Source organism: Parambassis ranga, chromosome 6, assembly GCF_900634625.1.
Source record: "Parambassis ranga chromosome 6, fParRan2.1, whole genome shotgun sequence".
NCBI classification, from domain to species: domain Eukaryota; kingdom Metazoa; phylum Chordata; class Actinopteri; family Ambassidae; genus Parambassis; species Parambassis ranga.
The window spans coordinates 9,649,609-9,668,838 of NC_041027.1; positions in this window are offsets into that span (position 1 = coordinate 9,649,609).

A 19,230-nucleotide genomic window follows, 5' to 3' on the forward strand; every position below is an offset into this window, starting at 1 on the left:
TGCACCATTCATTCATTCATTCATGGGTCGTTTTACTGCCAACATTTTTATCTGAGTGCCAGCTGGCTTATACCCTTGTATCAAGATGAACTTTGTGTTCCAGGCCTTGTAGTAAAAAAAAAACGTTTGAGAGCTCAGAGAGATATACCTCCTTTGTTGTGCATAATTTAGCAAGCCCAGCCCAACTGTCAGGTGTAAAGCTGCCAGTGTAGTCCTTTAGAAAAGGTTATTGGAGGGTTGAATTCCTGCAGAAATCCCCTCCACACTGGCAAAGCTGTATCTGACCTGTAGGCCAGCATTGACACTTCATGAATACCTTACACTAAAGTTAGAAGAAGGCTGTTAAACACAGGTTACACTCACTAAAAAGGGCAACTGACTCCTTTCCCATGGGTAAGGGTGCCAGTTTGAGTTATCAAGACCACATCAATGAGTTTAGTGCCTTTATTTGAATGTCAGCACAGGTTGATGTATGTTCTTTGTTTTTTTGTCGTGCAACATAAATACAAATATATTTAAACCTTGAAATTGGATATACTAGCGGAGCGGAGCGGCGACAGAAAGGGCACCGTGCATGTGAAAGACACAGGCTGCAATTCTGACATGAACAGAGTGCTAGATGCCCATCTGTATTCACGACGATCAAAAGGTCAGAGCGTCGTCTTGACATTCTCTACATCTCTGGAGCTTACATCTATTCCGCCAGGTCGTGGAAATGTTATTGTAACCGAGATGATAGCTGGATGGGGCCCGCCGTGGCGCTGGAAGAGTGTGTATCCTGAATGGAGTTTCCGTGAGATTTCGGAGCAGCTTGACCTTTCAGTGATAGCCTCAACGTGAGGTACTTTCCCCTCAGGGTAAAAAAGAAAAGGTGCGTCTGCTGTTTTCCTCCCCTCAATGGGACCTTTATTGAACGGGGAGGGGGGGCGCAAGAGTAAGAAGGGCGGCCGTTTCTCCTCTACTTTCCTTATCGAATGTCAGGCAAAACTGAGATAAAGTCTGACCCTCATCTATTTCTTAACCTTGCATAACAAACAGATTTTCTCTTAGTTTTCACCATGCAAATGCATTAAGAAGGCATTAATAAGTGAAACAATTCAGTTTGAGACAATTTGCTCACTAATACTGGCTGATACGAGCCACAGAACATGCCTTCCTTTATGTCTGCTCTTTGTGGATTCATATTTTGTTTTTTTGTTTGGGGTTTTCTTTGCTGCTGATCTGTTGGAGTAAAATATGACAAACCTTGAACTATTACTACCCCATAAAACATACTATACATCAGACTCTATTGCTGTTAATGCTTTCAAATGGTCGGTGCAGGCAAGACCTCTGCTCTCTGTGTTTTTGCCATTTAAAGGACATATTGATTTAGCTGTACACCAAACCGTTCCTGTGTTATTTCCCTTAAGACTGCAGCGACTCAAACCCCCTGTGCTTGTGATATTGATACTCTTAATAAATCAGCACACACAGAAGCTCACCTCTGCTTAGCACCATCTGTGAAATAAAAATGTTAATTTTGCAGTTTTTTTTCTCTCTGAAATACCTTCAGAACAACGTGAAACAGAGAGAAGGTTTCTTCTCTGTGACAATGCAGTTTAAAAATCCCTTGATTCAGCTTATTATGTGTTTTATTAAATCTCATTTACCTCGACTTAAAGGTCGCACACAGCTGCGCTGGATTCGGTTTCTCTCTGTCAATTCAGTTGTCCGTTCCAGTCCGTCTGAAAACAGAGGCCCTCTGTCTTTGTGCCTAAAGACAAAAGCTCTGTTGTAATAGGTGGTGGTTTTGGGGGCAGGTGGCTGGCCTTGATTGCATTAGACTGATGACGCGTTCAAAAGGGAGAAGAAAAAGGCAGCAGGTCTGCTTCTTGCCAGCGGTTTGTTAGAAGAAAAAAAAAGACTCTTAAGCATGTGTGATACAGAAAGGTATGAGGGATAGGATAGAGGCAGGATTAAGGGTGCAGGCTAAGTATAGAGCTCGATATAGCTGAGATAGGACTGAACATGAGGAGGGAAAAAAAGCATAGAATATGAACTCAGTATCAGCGTTTCTTTATCCTTTATTCTAACATCAAATAGCAGCACATTCCGACGCTAATTTTCCTCTGAGCACAAAACAAACATTAAAGCCTTGGTTTTCTGTTTTGCCCAGATTACAGTGGATCAGTGTATCTCAATGATTTCCTTCTATCTGATTCCCTGTTGTTTGTGATCCCACCTGCCTGCCTGGGCTTTTTGCCGGGGCTTTGTTGGACCCCGAGAGGAGCTTAATACCTGTGGCTGATCTCAAACCAGTAAAAAAGCTTTTTCTCAGGCCTCCCACTGCATCTCATTTCCTTTTACCGGAGGTCCTTGGCCGACAACACAGAGGGTGAATACGGGGTAGTGGTTGGTTTTGATTGTGTAGTTCAAAGATGGACAGATTATTTTGAAACCTGAGGGCTCATGGTTGTGGGACCAAAATCTCTTCTTGGCTATTTGCTGAAACGCGGTGCAGAGAAGATGAAGTATATTTGTAAAACATACACTGATTTTTCTTGAATAGTATTTCAGCCATTGAAACATTGAACAATATTTTATTGTTGCTGGAATCACCTGGAGCTGACGAACACCTGTGACTGCAGTCATTTGACCTGTGAGTGAACACAGATGGGATCCGTTCCTGTAGAAAGCCAGATGTTTGTGAGTGTATTTTGCCCAGTGTGAAAGGGGCTTCAGGCTGTTTGAATGATTATGTGTCCGTCTAAGTAACAGTGGCTGCTTGCTCTCAGTCAGCACTGATATGGATGACTTTAGTAATCATCCCAAAACAGGGCTGACATTGAAATGGTTTCTCGACAGGGTTCATACTTACCGCCTGTTTGGTGAACATAATGGAGTCAGGACCCTGTTGTTACCCAGACGTGAATTCAAAGGAAGTGCCCACAGTGGCTACAGTGCATTTCAGTGCAATGGATGCCGTGCCACGGTAAATGCAGTGGGAAAGCCAGCTGATTTGTAACAGCACTCACCTAAATAGATACCACTCACTTCTAAGTCCAATGACGAATTCAAACCAAGCGTGGCCAGCAAGCACAATCAAGCCCGAAGACACTAATGCTGTCTGTCTCTATCTGTCATTTAGCCCACTTTAAATTAAGCAAAGCAAAGAAAAACAATTCTGGGCTGCTGAACAAATCCCAGTCAAATAGGGGGAAAAAGTCAATTGAATTAGGAGTGTTCAATCATTCAATCCTGCTATTGATCCCCCATCTGGAGGAAATATCTGCAGGGCTACTGTTGTATCCAAAGTTGGATTGATTGGGAAAATGGGTCAGACAGGAGCGGCTTTAGTTGATGCATTCAATCACTTTTAAGTTAAGCTTGTGAACACGGCACACATACACAAAGCACATTTGTAAGCACGCTAGCAGCTCGCTAATGCTGCACAAAGGCAGCTACATGCAAACACCTACAAGCTTACAGCAGTTCAATTCAATTTTATTTATATAGCACCTTTTACAATCAAATTTATTTCTAGGTGCTTTACAGAAACCCAGAACCTGAACCCAGAGCAAGCAGATAGTGGTAAGAAAACACTCACTTTTAACAGGACGAAACCTCGAGCAGGCCCCGGCTCATGAGGGAGAACCTTCCTGTTGATAGTCAGCCGGGTAGAGGAGGAGAGGAAGAGGTAGACAGGACAGAGAGGATGAAGGAGAGAAAGAGAGAGAGAAGAACAAACATGCAATAAATATTATTCATTACAAAGGACAAACATCCTCACATGCTGACACTTAATGTCCAGCATCCAAGTTTAATCTGTTCACCGCTATATTTCCAGGAAACATACATATCACCACTCAGGCTTGCCTTCAGCATGTAATGTAACACTGTGAAAATCAATGAAACACTTGCATGCTGAAAGATTTGTTGATTTTTCTCCCCAATATGTAGTATCAGAATGATATGGAGATGCACCTCTAGAAAAGATTCACAGTGTGTTCACGCAGCCTCTGTTTATTACATGAATTTGATGGTGGAAACTTGAGCACAGCGACAGCAGCTGCTCCTAATTCTAATGTGAAAACCCACTAAAAGCAGGCTTGCTTGCTTAAAAACACTGCACACTGATTTCAGTGATTGTGGGGTGGGTAAACATAGCTTTTAATGTGCTTACTAGAGATCTGTTTGAGCTTTTAAAAAATTTATTAACATAAAAAGTGCTCATCACAAGCTAAACCAATAAAAATGAACTTCATTAATTAGATTGCAGAAACAGTTTGGATGCACCACAAACTAAATTTAATAGGCAGATGGTTGACTGTGCTGCAGGGACGACATTTTGTTGGCCGATGATGAATAGCATCAACGCCAAAACTGGTTTTAATGGTGATTCCTTATGGGTGGATCCAATTTCATTGGCGACCCACAGAATGATGACAGTTTCTCATTGGCATGTTTCCTGGATTAAACAGCCTCCATCAAACCTAATCTGTCACTAGCAGGAAGAAGCATTAATGCAGCTGAGTTCAGACCAAAATGTTTACTTTGGGGGTGATCTATCCACATGCACTATTGGGTATAATAAAACTGCTCCACTTTGTTTTTTTGCCTGGAGAAAAGAGCTTTTCAGTCTTTGTGGTTGAGCAATCATTGAGTCACTAGTATTGATCCCTTATCACCCTTATCGACCTCCATCAGTTTGTTTTATTATATGAGGCTATAAAAGTCGACTCAGTCCACACCTTTAAGTGGACCTACATGATGCCAAAGAAACATCCAGCACCATATCTGATCTGTCAGAGTCTTGTTTTATTATCTTTTTGCTCATTTTCCATGTGGGATTGAATTGTAGCATTACTGTGCGTCTGCAGCCCTCCTCGGCTCTCACTGTGTGCAGTCAGGCCGAGAGTCTTTGTTGAATGGCAGCCAAGCAGCAAGTCAAACATGCACACAGGAGACCGTGGCATTGATAAAAGAGCTGTTATAATCAGGGGTGCACATAACTTTTTTTTAGTGAGTTACTCAGGTGAGTACCAGGAGATGGTGTCTGGTAGTCACCACATATAGCGTGCAGTGTCGCCCCCATTGTCCCCTGCTTCAGCTTCACATCCAACTTTATTAAATCTAAAATTGTTCAAGGATTCTAAGGCTTGTGGAACCGGATTCACCTTCCGCCTTTACTTTCAGGAAGTCATTACTCATTTAATCTTTTAAACTTTTAAAAAAAACATCAGAAGACCTGCTTTGATTAAAATGGAAGGTAGTCACATTAAACCTGTGGCATCTGTTATTTAAAAGATAGACGAATGGAGATTACGATAACATACATGAAATATCACCGTCATTATTGGCCGCCCAGCACATCTGACAGATGGTGTCCATCTCAAAATGGCTGTCGTTGTCTTATCTGGGCAGTGGCAGATTGAAATGTTAATGAGGCCTTTTGATGAACAGCAGCTCTGTCTGTCAACTTAGCCTTTAAACTGATCGGTTTGTTTGTCCGGAGGATAGAAAATCAAACCGCTGGCCAGCTGACCTCCCCGTTAAATTAAGAGATACAAATAGTTCTGTGTGCCAGTTGCTCGCTGCCATTAGTTGGTTCCCCGCCTCCTGCTGCATCCAGGTATTGATTTGGTCACACAAAAAAAAGATGGAAGAAGAAGAAGAAGGCCTTTGATGAGAGAGGAATTTCTCCAAGAAATCCCAAATGGAAATGAGTTTTAGAGGGAAAATGGCAGCATCAGCAAGTCGAGAGCGACAGAGATTTACGCCTGAAAGAGAAGCGGTACAGAGAGAAACTGCCAAGAAAGAAAAGGAGGAAATTGAGAAGGGAATGAATATATTCATCTGAAGTAGAGAGCGAACAAAGAGCAGATCTTTGATGTTGCTCAATCTCCACGGTTACAGGGAAGATTATGACTTCATTATGACTGACAATAGAGACAAGGATGAATGCATGTCTTACTACATGTCTGTCATCATAACTGAAACCATTAGAGAGAACATCCGCTGCACTGTGTCAATATCAGCGCTGATTGCAAATTGGACCCCTGCGATTCATTTGCAAGAAATCCTGTTTAAACCTTTTTTTTTTGTCTGTCTCTACATCAGTTTCCATCAATACTAAAACCTAAACTTAGACTGCAAATGTGGGTCAGGTTCTTTCACACTGAACGTTAAGTAAAGTGTGAGCATTTCAGAACAAGAGGTAAAAAAAGAGACTTTCACATTAGATTTTCTTTCCACTTAATATTTTACCTTGGTATGACCTTTCCCTTGTACATCCTCAACTTTATATTGCTTATGAAAAAAACTGATTGAAATGATTGTCATCCTATATGCTACAGACTGTGTGATAGTTGCACTATCCAAAAAAAAAAAAAAAAAGAAAGTGAGACGACCACACTGAAGCCCCTGACAATCTAAGGACAAAGGCCTAATCAGCACCCAAAAAAGGGAAATAATAACCTTAATCACTGCCATTCAAAAAAAGTATTTCAAGTGACAACTCTTCAGTATGATTGGGACAAGGGTCAGGAGGAAGACAACTGCTCCAAGTGCCCCTCAACCGCACATCTAATGTCATTCGATCATTGTTCCAACATGAGATACACAATGTCTCATTTATCTCACTGTGCACTCCTCATTAACCATGCTAGAATCTGAGACGGTCTCTGGAGGCCTAATAGCTGCAATTAGCTAAAGAGCTGTTGTGTAGCATAGTGCACATGACACCCAGACTCCCCTCCACACACACACACACGCACACACACACATACACACATTCGCACGCTGCAGCTAGAAACCTGTCACAGGGAATCGCAGCCCTGGTGTGTTGAGTGAGAGTAAGATGGAGGCAGAGACAGCCCCAGCAGACACAGGCAGAGTTTCTTGTGCATTTGCTAATAATGTTGGGCTGAGGGTGCCAGGCTTGATTTCATTGGCTGTCAGAATCAGGGCCTCTGGGCCTCGATTAGCACTCTGGGCAGACTGGAGTGAAAAAAAACTCACTATGAATTAAAAGCTGTTTTAATAAGGCCTTTTTAAAAATATGCCTCCTCTCGCTGTATTAAAACCACTGTATCCGTCTAAATGTGATCTCAGCCCTGGTGGATAAACAGCTGATGCTGTGAAGACCGTTGGCACAGATTTACCATCATTTTAGTTTCATTAGTTAATCCTCATTTCACTAAGTGTTTTTTAATTTACAATAAAGAAAATTGACAGGTCTGGGTGAATGATGTAATCCGATTATTACTACAGAAGCCATGGCTTTTTAGTGATTAGCGCTCTTAATTCCACTGTTTGGCTTAACTGTGCATTCATTTAATGTTTATATTAATTAGAGAAGATGGCGTACTCATAAAGGTAAAACCCTCTAGTGGTCGCCATCTTGGGCTGATCAAATTTTACGTTGAACAAAACAACTTTATTAGTGTGGGCGACATCTTTTATTTGCATCCAGTCATGTGATGTGGTTGATGTTGCCGTGTCAGCCTCTCTTTATGCAGGGTAATGATGTATCATCTCTCCTCTGCAGTAAAAATCTGTTTTTGTTTCACCTTTTTCTGTGGTGACAGCTGAGGTCTTACATAAAGCAGAAGAATAGGGTGATAGGGAGGAAGGAGAGCATGACAAGGATGTGGTGAGGAAAAGGGGAGAAGATGAGTGCTGATGTCCAATTCCTCTTCTCCAAAAAACCTTTGCCATTTCATAGCCGGTACATAAAAAATGGATGTATAGGAGAAGAAAAAGACGAAGAGAGGGCAGAGGGAGAAATAAAAATAAAAAATGTGACAGGGACAGTGACAGGGAGGTGGTTTAATTGCTTTGACAACCACGCCGGTCTTGTTTAAAACAGGAGCTGTGAGAGGAGGCCTAGTAATCTTCCAGAGAAGCTCCTATTATCTGCCATGCTGTCTCTAAGCCGAGAGCTCGATCCCAAGGGCAAGGCTCAACCCACAACTACACACCATAAGGGGAATGACTAGTAGACAGATAGATAATCTGTCAGAGAGCGACACACATGCAGTCAGGCAGGCAGGCAGGTATAGAGGTGGGCAGGCAGACAGGCAGGAGGGTAGACCGGCTACGCTCAGGCACCCAATGTCCCCAAGCAGCTAGAGATATTCCTGCTCCACTGAACAGCATAATGACAGTCTCTTCTACTTCACATGGGCTGGCCGATGTGAAAATCTACTCATAGTCGTTCTTTACTTCAGTTCCATGGAGAGAATACACTCTGGCCTGGTCCTAAAAGGAGCAAATACTGCGGTAAATGACCATATGGACTACTTAGGCTAAGTAAACCGATTTAGTTTGAACGGTATCTACATGAACAGGAAATTTTGGTTCCTTTATTTGAGCTGCACTGCAAAAGGATTGTTTGTGCAGTGCAGATCTATCTTCAGACGACCCACACTCTGTTCCACGGGGAGCTGAATGAGAAAGCGGTCCTCCGGTAAGGGCTGCATGCACACACTGTAAACACGACTCGTCTTCGATTAAGACTGACGAGAACTTCCTGCTAGCGGTAGCCATGGAGACTTTGTCAAACCAGCTCAAAGGTTTGAATTACGGCACAAGACTCTCGCTGCATTCCATCTCACAATCACACGCGCACATTCATATCCGTCAGCCAGCTCTCTTCAGTATCCAGATGATTCCCTAGGAAATTATATCATGTGGTGCAATGATGCAAGCTCCAGAGTGTGATAGCGCATTTTATTTGGTCTGATAGCATAGCAATTAGCTACGTAATTGATGGGCAGCCCATCATACAAGCACAATTAAACAACCATTCACGCAACAGTAATTGGATTTTTAGTTTAAAGAGGCACCCGATCAGTTTCCAGCACTGGTTCAAGGTTCAGATAAAAAGTGTACTTTTTTAAAGTATTACCCTATTTTTGCTTTTTACAGTTCCTCACCTGAATGCAAACAAGTCACTGCAGCCCTGTTTGATTTGCAGTGGTTGCCTCTGTTGCTTTATGTTAATCTCTGTGTTTACCTGGTTGTACATTTGCTCTAGCGGCATGTTTTTCCAGGAGGAAAGTGTGAACTTGAGGAATGACTGAAGAGCTGTGAAATGAATCAATTAGGCTGTAACCACAGATAGGTGAATGTTACCCCTCCTTTGCTTTGTGTGAATAATAATAAAGAACTTTAGTGCACAGTGCCTGAAGGCCTTTATTTTTCATTTTCAAGATTGCATAGCGGCTATTGTGGTTTTTAAATTACAGTAGTTGCAGGATAGTGGTTTTTTTTTTGTGCCGAACAGTCTCAAACTTTTAATGCACTATTCATTAATGTGCTTCTTCAGCAGATAGTGCAGTGAAGATAACCTCAGTCACTCACAGCTATGCCTCCTGCTTTTGGGAGGGAACCGAAAAAGACAAGAAAGCAATTATATCTCTACCACCATACTCATTTTCAGGTACTCTCTCTCTCTCTCTCTCTCTTTTCCTTTCTCTCTGTGCTCTCCCAGGCTGATGACAAATGGAGGAAGAGGAGCAGTGCTGCAGGTGCTGATGGTGTCTGTGTGGTGGCGGTGGTGGTGGTGGTGGTGGTGGTGGGGATCATGCTTCATTTCAGCTCATGTTCTGGTGGGGAAGCAGCACAGACCATGACCACTGACAGTTTTTAGGGCTTTTAGCTGCCTCTCTTCACTTTTAAAATCAGACATAATGGCTACAATTTAGAGTGATGCGGTGGCTGGCCATTCTCTGCTTCCTCTCATATTTTTCTGGTTGATCTGTGAACCATTTGTATCCTGCAGCCGACCCTGTAACCGAGCATTACTGTTCACAGTAATATAAATGAATTAAAGGTTCTGTTCATACAAATTGAAGAAGTGAGTTAACACATAATCCATGGTTAAAATGCTACAATACTCCCTGAATTCCATGTACATCGCAGCCTGTAAATCCCTCTGAGAATGACCTGGTTTGTGCGACGTAAATTAAATAATGAATCGCCGTGACAGGTGTTAATAGAAAATGCTACGGGGAAAAAAGATCAGGAGAACAAAGGGAGGAGGCCTGAAGTTTGCACCTCAGTTCCTGAACATCCATTTAGCCTACAGCTAAAAAACAAGAACAATCCTGATTGATCCTTTTTCCATGTTGTTTGCAGCTGTGTGGATTTTTTTTTTGGTACATAAATGACCTGGTGACTTTTTAGGCCATTGTGCTTAAAGTTGTCCTAACATTTGATTCTGTGGTGGTCAGTCATGTTATACTGTGTGTATATTTTCTTCAATAAGAGACACAGTTGTATAACTATGATGCATAAATCACAACTTAACAGCAGACATGTGCTATAGATGCGCTCCAGGACACTAGTGATAATCATGTGCATCGAGATTTTAATGGCATCAGAGCTAATTCATGCATCACTAACAGCAACATGTTCAGAAACAGTGATGTGAGACAGAAAGGGGGACAGGTTTAAGGTCTAGTGTTAGCATTAAGTTACATTACATTACATGTATCATTTGAGCAGACATTCCAGTAGAAATTGTTTTCATTAAAATTAAAAAAAAATGTTGTGCATTATTATTTTTTAGAAGTTTTTTGGGCATATAAAAGCAGCCTGTGACAGTAGCTTTCATCCACCTCCATTCGGAGCCTCTCTAAATCAGAGTCAACAATGTGACTTTGCTCTTGAATAATGTTTTCTGGCAGCTTTGAAAACATAAAAGATGCTTGTTGAGCTGCTTTTGTTCCCGACTGACTCTGAAGCTCAGCAGCAGCATGAAAAGGATCAGCCCCCTGCATGCCCAAGTTGCTGTGGATTCTATTTACACAGATGTCGTACAGCAATACTGTGGAATACAGAGCATTCATACGACAGCAGCCCTGCATTATTAGGAGAATAAAGAAGATACAAGATAGCGTACACTTGTACGTGTAACAGGAGCTGATTGCTTCTCATGTCGGCTCTGACAGTGTGCTGATATTCCGCTGCTCAGACGGAGACGGCTGCCTCTCATCTTGAGAGGAATCAGGGAAACTGAGACAATGACTAAATTAAAGGTTTTTTTTCCTCCCTCTCTCTGGCTCTTCTACTTCTTCTTTCTCATTTCTGTCTTTCCCTCTATCATCTTTCAATCTATGTCTCTCTGTTTTTCTGATTGATACACCCATTTCACAAAGATTTCACGCTTGAAGAATCCCAAATGGGTCTGCTCTCATGACAAACAGATCAATTTTTATAGACTTGAAAGTTGCTGGTCTTGAAAATTGTTTGACTATCTTCAAGACACTGCAGAGGGGTTTTTTTTTCCTTTTTTTGTGGTCGCTCTCCAGTTCTTGTTCTCCGTTCTCCCTCTGAATCATGGGTTTCATACTAAATTGTTGTTAGTGTTGTGTCATAAACATTTCAAAAGAATTTACAAAAGAACTATATGTCTCGCTTTTTGAGGAGACCAACGCATTGTTAAGAGTTTTGACAAAAAACAACCCTGCATGATGTGATTTATCCTTTGGAGGCCTGTAACATAAACAGCATGTGGCTGTGAGCAAAAGAGATTTTTCCCAGAGATCCACCTGCCTCTTTGAGATACCATTGGCAGCCTGGAGTCACACTTTTGCACATAAAACACAGAAATTCTAGAATGCAAACACACATTAAATGCAAACACTTGTACTAACAACAAAAAGCAGTTGTGTGTCTGTGAGCGCACGCTTCAGCAGCATAATTAAAATGCCTGTGTCTCCACCTGCGGAGATATTCTTCAGAGCAGTCATGTCTCTAAAAGCACTTTGATCACAGCAGGGTCTTGCAGTGGGAAGGTGAGCAGCACATTTACATCTCATTCACAGCTGTTGGGTGAAAGAATTTATTCTGCATGGTGTTAACATGCAGTGTGTTCAGATATATAAGTATTCATGTTTATATGTGTTTATCGCTTAATAATGTGATTTTCATGAGTGTTTATGTGTTAGGAAGTTTTATAGAAAATCAAAGTAATTTGAGGATACTGAATGTATTAATAAGTAATTTCATAGTATGTCATATAACGTTGTTTTCTGCAATTCAGGCTGTGGCAGATGAGATCAGTTGTTTTTCTGTTCTCTGGAGAGAGCTCCGGTTGGTACGAGATGGTCATAAATTTAGACTAAGGACAGCAGCACCTCTGACCTGATAAAAGCCAGATTCTAAAGGAATGTGTTTTTCTCCTGAGTACCCAGTTTTATGGTCACCCCCAGATCGGACTCACAACCTATGAGATTTAAGGAATTGAAGTTTTACCTTATTTGGCAGTAAACACTAATGGTCTAGTTGCTGTATGAACCAGGGTCTGCAGGGGGGCGGTAGATGCCCCTGTGGGCCGGCAGGCAGGAACGCCCATGGGGTATATCAATGTGTGAATTCCATGTCCAGTTGTTGTTGCATTGTTCGTTGTTGCTGTGTGGTTGTTTGTTCTTGTTGGTTGTCCTGTTCTTGTGTTGTTCTTGTTTGGTTCTTTGTGTGCAACAACCCAGAGCTCTGCGACTCAGAATTTGCCTCATTGTTTAATAAATTATAATTTTGAGACCAGAATTTATCCGCTCCTTCCTTACAAACTAATTCAGGGGGTGATCAGAAGGAAACAAGGGGATTTTCACCCTGACAATTTGGCGCCCAACGTGGGGCTCGAAGGAGTGTGGGTCAAATGACATCTTGCCTGACGGAGTGACTACTGGCTGGCCAATAATAACAAGGTAAGCAGATACCTGTTTAATCAAAATTCTGCACATTGGACAATCTAAATTAAGTAGTCACTGGGATGGGTATGGTGTTTTAGAGTTCAAATTGTAAGAGGCAGATTGTAAGTCTTAATAAGTGAAGTAAAATGAGATGAAGTAAAAGAAAATGAGATGAAGTAAAAGAGAAAAAGGAAAAGTGACACTGAGAGAGATATTAACCAATTAAAAATAAAAAGAATAAAAAAAGGGTTAATACAATAACGTGAATGAGCGTTATGTCATTGGGAGTGGCATCCCCCGCTATATTTGGACGCAAATATAGATAAAGCTCGGTTGAAAGCCCGTGGGATTTGATGACCCCTGAAACGACAGTGATGACCGCCTAAAGCTTAAAAAATAAAAAAAAAGGGTCACACAGAGGAAAAGTGTCACAGTGATCACAAAATAATAAAGACAAAAAAAAGGATCACGAGAAAAGAGAAAAGAGAAAAGAGAAGAAAATATATAGCCTATTGTTTAAGTTGTGTTTTATGTATTGAAAATTGTGTTTAATTGTTTTGACCTCGTGCCGTCGAGGAAAGGTGTTTACTCCGCGCTGTCGGAGAAGTGAGTGTGTGTGTGTAGGCCTAAGTGTGTGTGTTGCAGGTTGAATGAGTGTGTGTGTGTGTGTGTGTGTGTGTGAAAGTGTGTTTAAGTGAAGGTGTGTGACTCTGTTGCCAGAGTCACAGTGAGGGATAGGAGAAGGCACATATAGAAGGTACATTTTTAACATACAGCAGGTACGCAAGAAGGATTTGGTGAGTGGTAATCATGTCTACGTGGAAGACAATTGATGAACAGATGAGTAAGATGTTGAGCCATTGCTGCGGACAGGCAGGACCAGAGGGACAACAGAAGGCTGCAGCTGAGATGGAAGCAGCAGTGTGTACAGCAATGACAGAGCAGGGAGTGAAAGGAGATGATAAAAAGCCACTAAAAAGTGTGATTGCAACAGTGGAGAAGAGAGTTAAACTAGAGAGAGAGAGAGAGGAGGAGATTATTAGATTATTAGTGTTAGAGACAGTTGAGTTGAAGGAGGCAGTGCAGGCTGATGAGAGACGTAAGATTCTATATCAGGCATATCTGTGCTGCATAGATGATGATTGTAAGGAGTCTGGTAGTACCACTGACATTAAACAGGAAGTAGAGAGCGAGGGAACTCAGGGGGCGGAGATACCGTCCTCCCTATTCACCAGCCTCTGCTGTAGCTTCTGCTTCGCCTCAGACCCCACTTCCTGGGATGTACCCCATCATGACTGTCCCTGATGGGAGGGGGCGAGTAACAGACAGACAGACAGGAGTGAACTCTAGTCAACCTGGTGCCCAGCAGCACTGGTACAGACAGGCAACAGAGGAGGGGCTTCCCCTGTTGCTTCAGCAGGCCCTGAAAAATGACCCTGATTTACCAGGAAGTGATTCTGTTGCTTGGGAGAGACATGTTGTACACCATATGAATTTACACACAGACACAGAGACCATGGAGATGAAAGGGCTGCAGACACAATTATTAAAGCTGCAGTTAGGTCAAGCTAGAAAGAAAGCAGCATATCAGAGGAAAATGAAGAAATACACCCCTGCATCACAGAGGGTGGTTCAGCCTCAGCCTGCTCCCCCACCTCAGCCACAGTCCCCAGTTGTGGGAAATCTTGATATGTATTTAACCCCATCTTGGGTCACCCGCCCCCACTATCAAGGTGGGTGGGGTCAATATCATAGAGGAGGTAACTGGAGGGGAAAAGAGGGTGGCCGTAGGGGAGGGGGGCATGGAAGGGGTGGATACAGCGGTTTGAGTGGAGGTGACTGCTTCTATTGTGGAAAACCTGGCCACTGGGAAAGAGACTGTCACTACAAGCAGCCCCGTCAGTGACCACAAGGGGCTCCCTGGTATCCTCCCCAGGGAAATGGCTGTCAAAGATCACACCGGCATCTCACATCATTTCATCGGTTGGCTTCTTTTGGGAAACCTTTGCCATTCACAGAACTTGTGAAACTGTGTTAGCAGCACCACAGACATTGTTTCATTTGCTCCAGCTCATCACCAGTGAATTTGATGGGCAGAGACTTGTTGATCAAAACTGGAACCTCCATTATGTGCTCCCCAGATGGATTAATGGTGACTTTTCTTACTGGACAGACTTTTTATGCTCCCAGAGTGTTGGAGTAGCTGGACAGTGGCTGATGAGAACCACTATGATACAGATGTCTTGTGAAGATATCTGCTGGACTCGTTTTTACCTGAGTCTCCTTAAGGGGGCGGTCTCCTCAGTCTATTCCAGCTGTGGAAACCCTGGATAATGTCTTTCTGACCCTATAGGCTGTCCACTGATCCCTGTAGGTTATTCTCTTCTATGACAGGTGTGAGGATCTCTTCTATCAGGAGAGGTTCTACCTCCTAATGAGAGGGACTACATTGGTCCATCACAGCAGATAAATTGTTTGTGACTGAGGAGGGAGTAGCTGCTGACGTAAACACCAGAACAGTTTTAAATGGCTCAAAATGGCAGATAATAGTGTGCCACTTGTTTGCTTAGTAATTGTACCACACATAATATTATAGAATTAAGCTCCATGGTTAAGAAATGTAAAGCTATTTCTAATAAATAGGCACAGAGGATAGGTGTTTAGAATTCTTCATCCTTTAAAGCTTATTAGGTTGCCATTCATACAGTAGAGGCATAATAAGGCTCAGGAGATGTTAGCCACACTACCACATAACATCTGGTCTTCATCATTTACTGATGTAGGTTCTGTGCCTCCTGTACTCTTGTCTCTTTCATTGTCTCAACTTCCATACCGATCTGGTTCTCCTAGATCACTTAGTCCCATTTTATCTTGATGTTTCTGAAACAGGTGGAGCTGTGAATGGTGTTCTGTTTCAGAAAAAAGAGGGTGAGACAGGATTAATGTATTTGAGTTTTAAACCGGATGATAAACTGTTTGATTAACTATTACATTCCACAGCATGGATTCCCAGAATGGATCTCATTTTAAGAGTTTAGACTTGGAAAAGGTGGAGCAGACTTTGGGCCTAAAACATAGGTATGGTGCAGTATATCAATCATAGTTACAGGGAAAAGTGGAAAGGATGAAACTAAAACCTAAAACAAAAATTGGCTAAAATCTGTGCACAGACCAAATTTATATGGGTTCAAGTATTATCTATTGTATTGATGTTCTGTTAATAACGCCATATAATGTACACCCTATGAGCTTCTTACAGGTCGACAGTTTCCTGGACCAGCTGGCCGGCTGAGACTGAAGAAGTATGCAGTATGGTATTAATATAAACCATAATATAATGAATTTAAAGCTTTGGTGTTAGTATTTGTATTAAAGGAGAAAGGAGAGATGGAGAGTCCAGAAGGAGCCACACACAGCTGAGTGGGTCCTCCTGACGGTGATAACGAGAAAGTGGTCGGAGCCAAGGTGGACAGGTCCTTACCAGGTGGTGGAGCGCTCCTCCCACGCGGTGTGGCTGAAAGGCAAAGGAGACACCTGGTATCACTGGAGCCAGTGCACCCCAGCTACAGAACCAGGGAGAACGCTGAGCGACATTAGAAGGAGCAGGAGGAGGATAAAATAAAAGGGGCAGAATAATCCCCTGAAACCAGGAGTGTGACCAGTAGGTAGTCTACCCTACTTGGTTGAAGAGGATGAGACGGTGAATACACATACATGAGCAATCATCAGGATCAGCGTGGGACTAAGAGTGATAGGCGAAGTTAAGCGCATCACTCCAACTAAGGGTGATAGGCGAAGTTAAGCGCATCACCCCACCAGGAAACGAACCACAGTCATCAGTAAGGTCAGCTGTCGAGAGGAAGGTCTAAAGTTTCAGGAGCAGAGGTTCTAGTTCCTGTGTCAAGAAGACTCCGGCTGACAAGATGGGACTGTGGGGTAACTGGAGGGTGTTGGGAGCTTGTGTTTTCATGTCTGTAGTTAGTGTATCTTTGACTTTTTCTGTGTAACATAATTTCGTGTGTACATAATTATTTTGTCAGTTTTCCAGGATCCAATGGTAAGTCAAATCCAGGGCCCAGCACACGCAGGGTGAGGAGAGCGCCAGGGACAGGAGGAGATGTATGTGTGAGAAACAGGGGAGGTATAGAGTTAGACGACTATAAGGGTTCAGAGTTCTCTTTTATCTTTGATTTGTGCGCAGTAATCAACTGCGGGGGATATAATGTGTCGTGGAGACAGTATGGAGAAGTTTGTGGATTGGGGTGGCAGGACACAAATTGGGCACCTAAAAAAGCTAAAACCACCTCAGGCGGGCAGATCTTGTTCAGTGGGTATTTCCATATACAAAGAGATTGGAGCTGCATGCAGAATCCTATTATGTTATCAATTACTGGCCTGGACCACAACCCTTATGTTAAATCTTCCGGAGTGCCTGGCCAATGTTGGGACTCCTAACCCGACATTGTAGTCCATAAGCTCACCCCGTTCGATGTATTAGCGTTATCTACCGGTTATGAGGATGATAATATTTGGTTCAGATGGATGGTAAAACAGGTGAGGGAGCAAAACATGTCAGGTTGTGTTGCCTGTGCATCAGCGAGGCCCCACCTGTACACTGAACCTGCCCCATTACATCCAGACGATGCATGGGGATTTGATTTCAGTACAGAACCGGATGTTTTTGGATATGTTATTGGCAGAGAAAGGAGGTGTATGTGCTATGTTTGATGAAATGTGTTGTACTTTCATTCCCAATAACACTGCTCCTGACGGTAAGGTCACTAAAGCTTTAGAAGGTTTGAGAACTCTTTCCAGTATGTTGCATGAGCACTCAGGGATAGATAACCCCCTGGACGACTGGCTGATTAGACTGCTTGGACCCTGGAAGGCGGTAGTATGGTATGTCACTAATCACTTCTTTTGCAGCATTCTTGGGTATTTTGACTACATGTGGTTGTTGTTGTTATATTCCCTGTGTGCACTGTTTATGTAACAAGTTAATTGTGTCAGCAATTGAAAAGAAGGATTCAGGTTTTCATTCTCCTTCATATCAGATGCCTCTGCTGGCAGCAGAGGTGCCCGTGCCAGGTGACGACGAGGAAGATTTGTTGTGAGCTCTTATAAGAGCTCAAAAGAGGGAATTGTTGGGTGAAAGAATTTATTCTGCATGGTGTTAACATGCAGTGTGTTCAGATATATAAGTATTCATGTTTATATGTGTTTATCGCTTAATAATGTGATTTTCATGAGTGTTTATGTGTTAGGAAGTTTTATAGAAAATCAAAGTAATTTGAGGATACTGAATGTATTAATAAGTAATTTCATAGTATGTCATATAACGTTGTTTTCTGCAATTCAGGCTGTGGCAGATGAGATCAGTTGTTTTTCTGTTCTCTGGAGAGAGCTCCGGTTGGTACGAGATGGTCATAAATTTAGACTAAGGACAGCAGCACCTCTGACCTGATAAAAGCCAGATTCTAAAGGAATGTGTTTTTCTCCTGAGTACCCAGTTTTATGGTCACCCCCAGATCGGACTCACAACCTATGAGATTTAAGGAATTGAAGTTTTACCTTATTTGGCAGTAAACACTAATGGTCTAGTTGCTGTATGAACCAGGGTCTGCAGGGGGGCGGTAGATGCCCCTGTGGGCCGGCAGGCAGGAACGCCCATGGGGTATATCAATGTGTGAATTCCATGTCCAGTTGTTGTTGCATTGTTCGTTGTTGCTGTGTGGTTGTTTGTTCTTGTTGGTTGTCCTGTTCTTGTGTTGTTCTTGTTTGGTTCTTTGTGTGCAACAACCCAGAGCTCTGCGACTCAGAATTTGCCTCATTGTTTAATAAATTATAATTTTGAGACCAGAATTTATCCGCTCCTTCCTTACAAACTAATTCAGGGGGTGATCAGAAGGAAACAAGGGGATTTTCACCCTGACACAGCGTACACAGCAAGGTGAACCCATCTGCCTCGCTGCTGCTTGCTCGATTTTCATTCTTGTTATAATTTCTCCTGTCTTTTTGTACGTGCATGTAAGTTATCACCGCCGATCAGAGCCAACAGGTTATTAAGAGGCATTTTTTTACAGTGTATATTAAACACATGAGCAAGTGAAAACTTGGAAACTTGTTTCAAACCTTTCTTTCCCTCCTCTGTGTTGGTTGTTGTTTTTTCTCTCTCTCTGCTTGCAAAGTGGTTTGTTTATAGTTGGCACTTTTGCCTACTACTGTAAGGGTGCCAACATTTTCCACTACCGCAGACTGCACACTCAGTTGTTTTCTGATCAAAATAAGGGACTCACCCAGGAGGAAGAATCTCTGGATCCTTAAAACTCAAATGCACCCTCTGCTGTGAATAGTGACAGCTCGATGAATAAAATGTGAACAAAGCAAACTCCAGATAATAATGTGGTTTTTAGACATTTCGGGCACTCCAGTATATATATATATATATATATATATATATATATATATTTTCCCTTCTTACCCCTTCCTAGGTGGTGTGTCTTCCTCAATCTTCCTCAATCTCGGGTCCTCTATCAGAGGCCTGGGA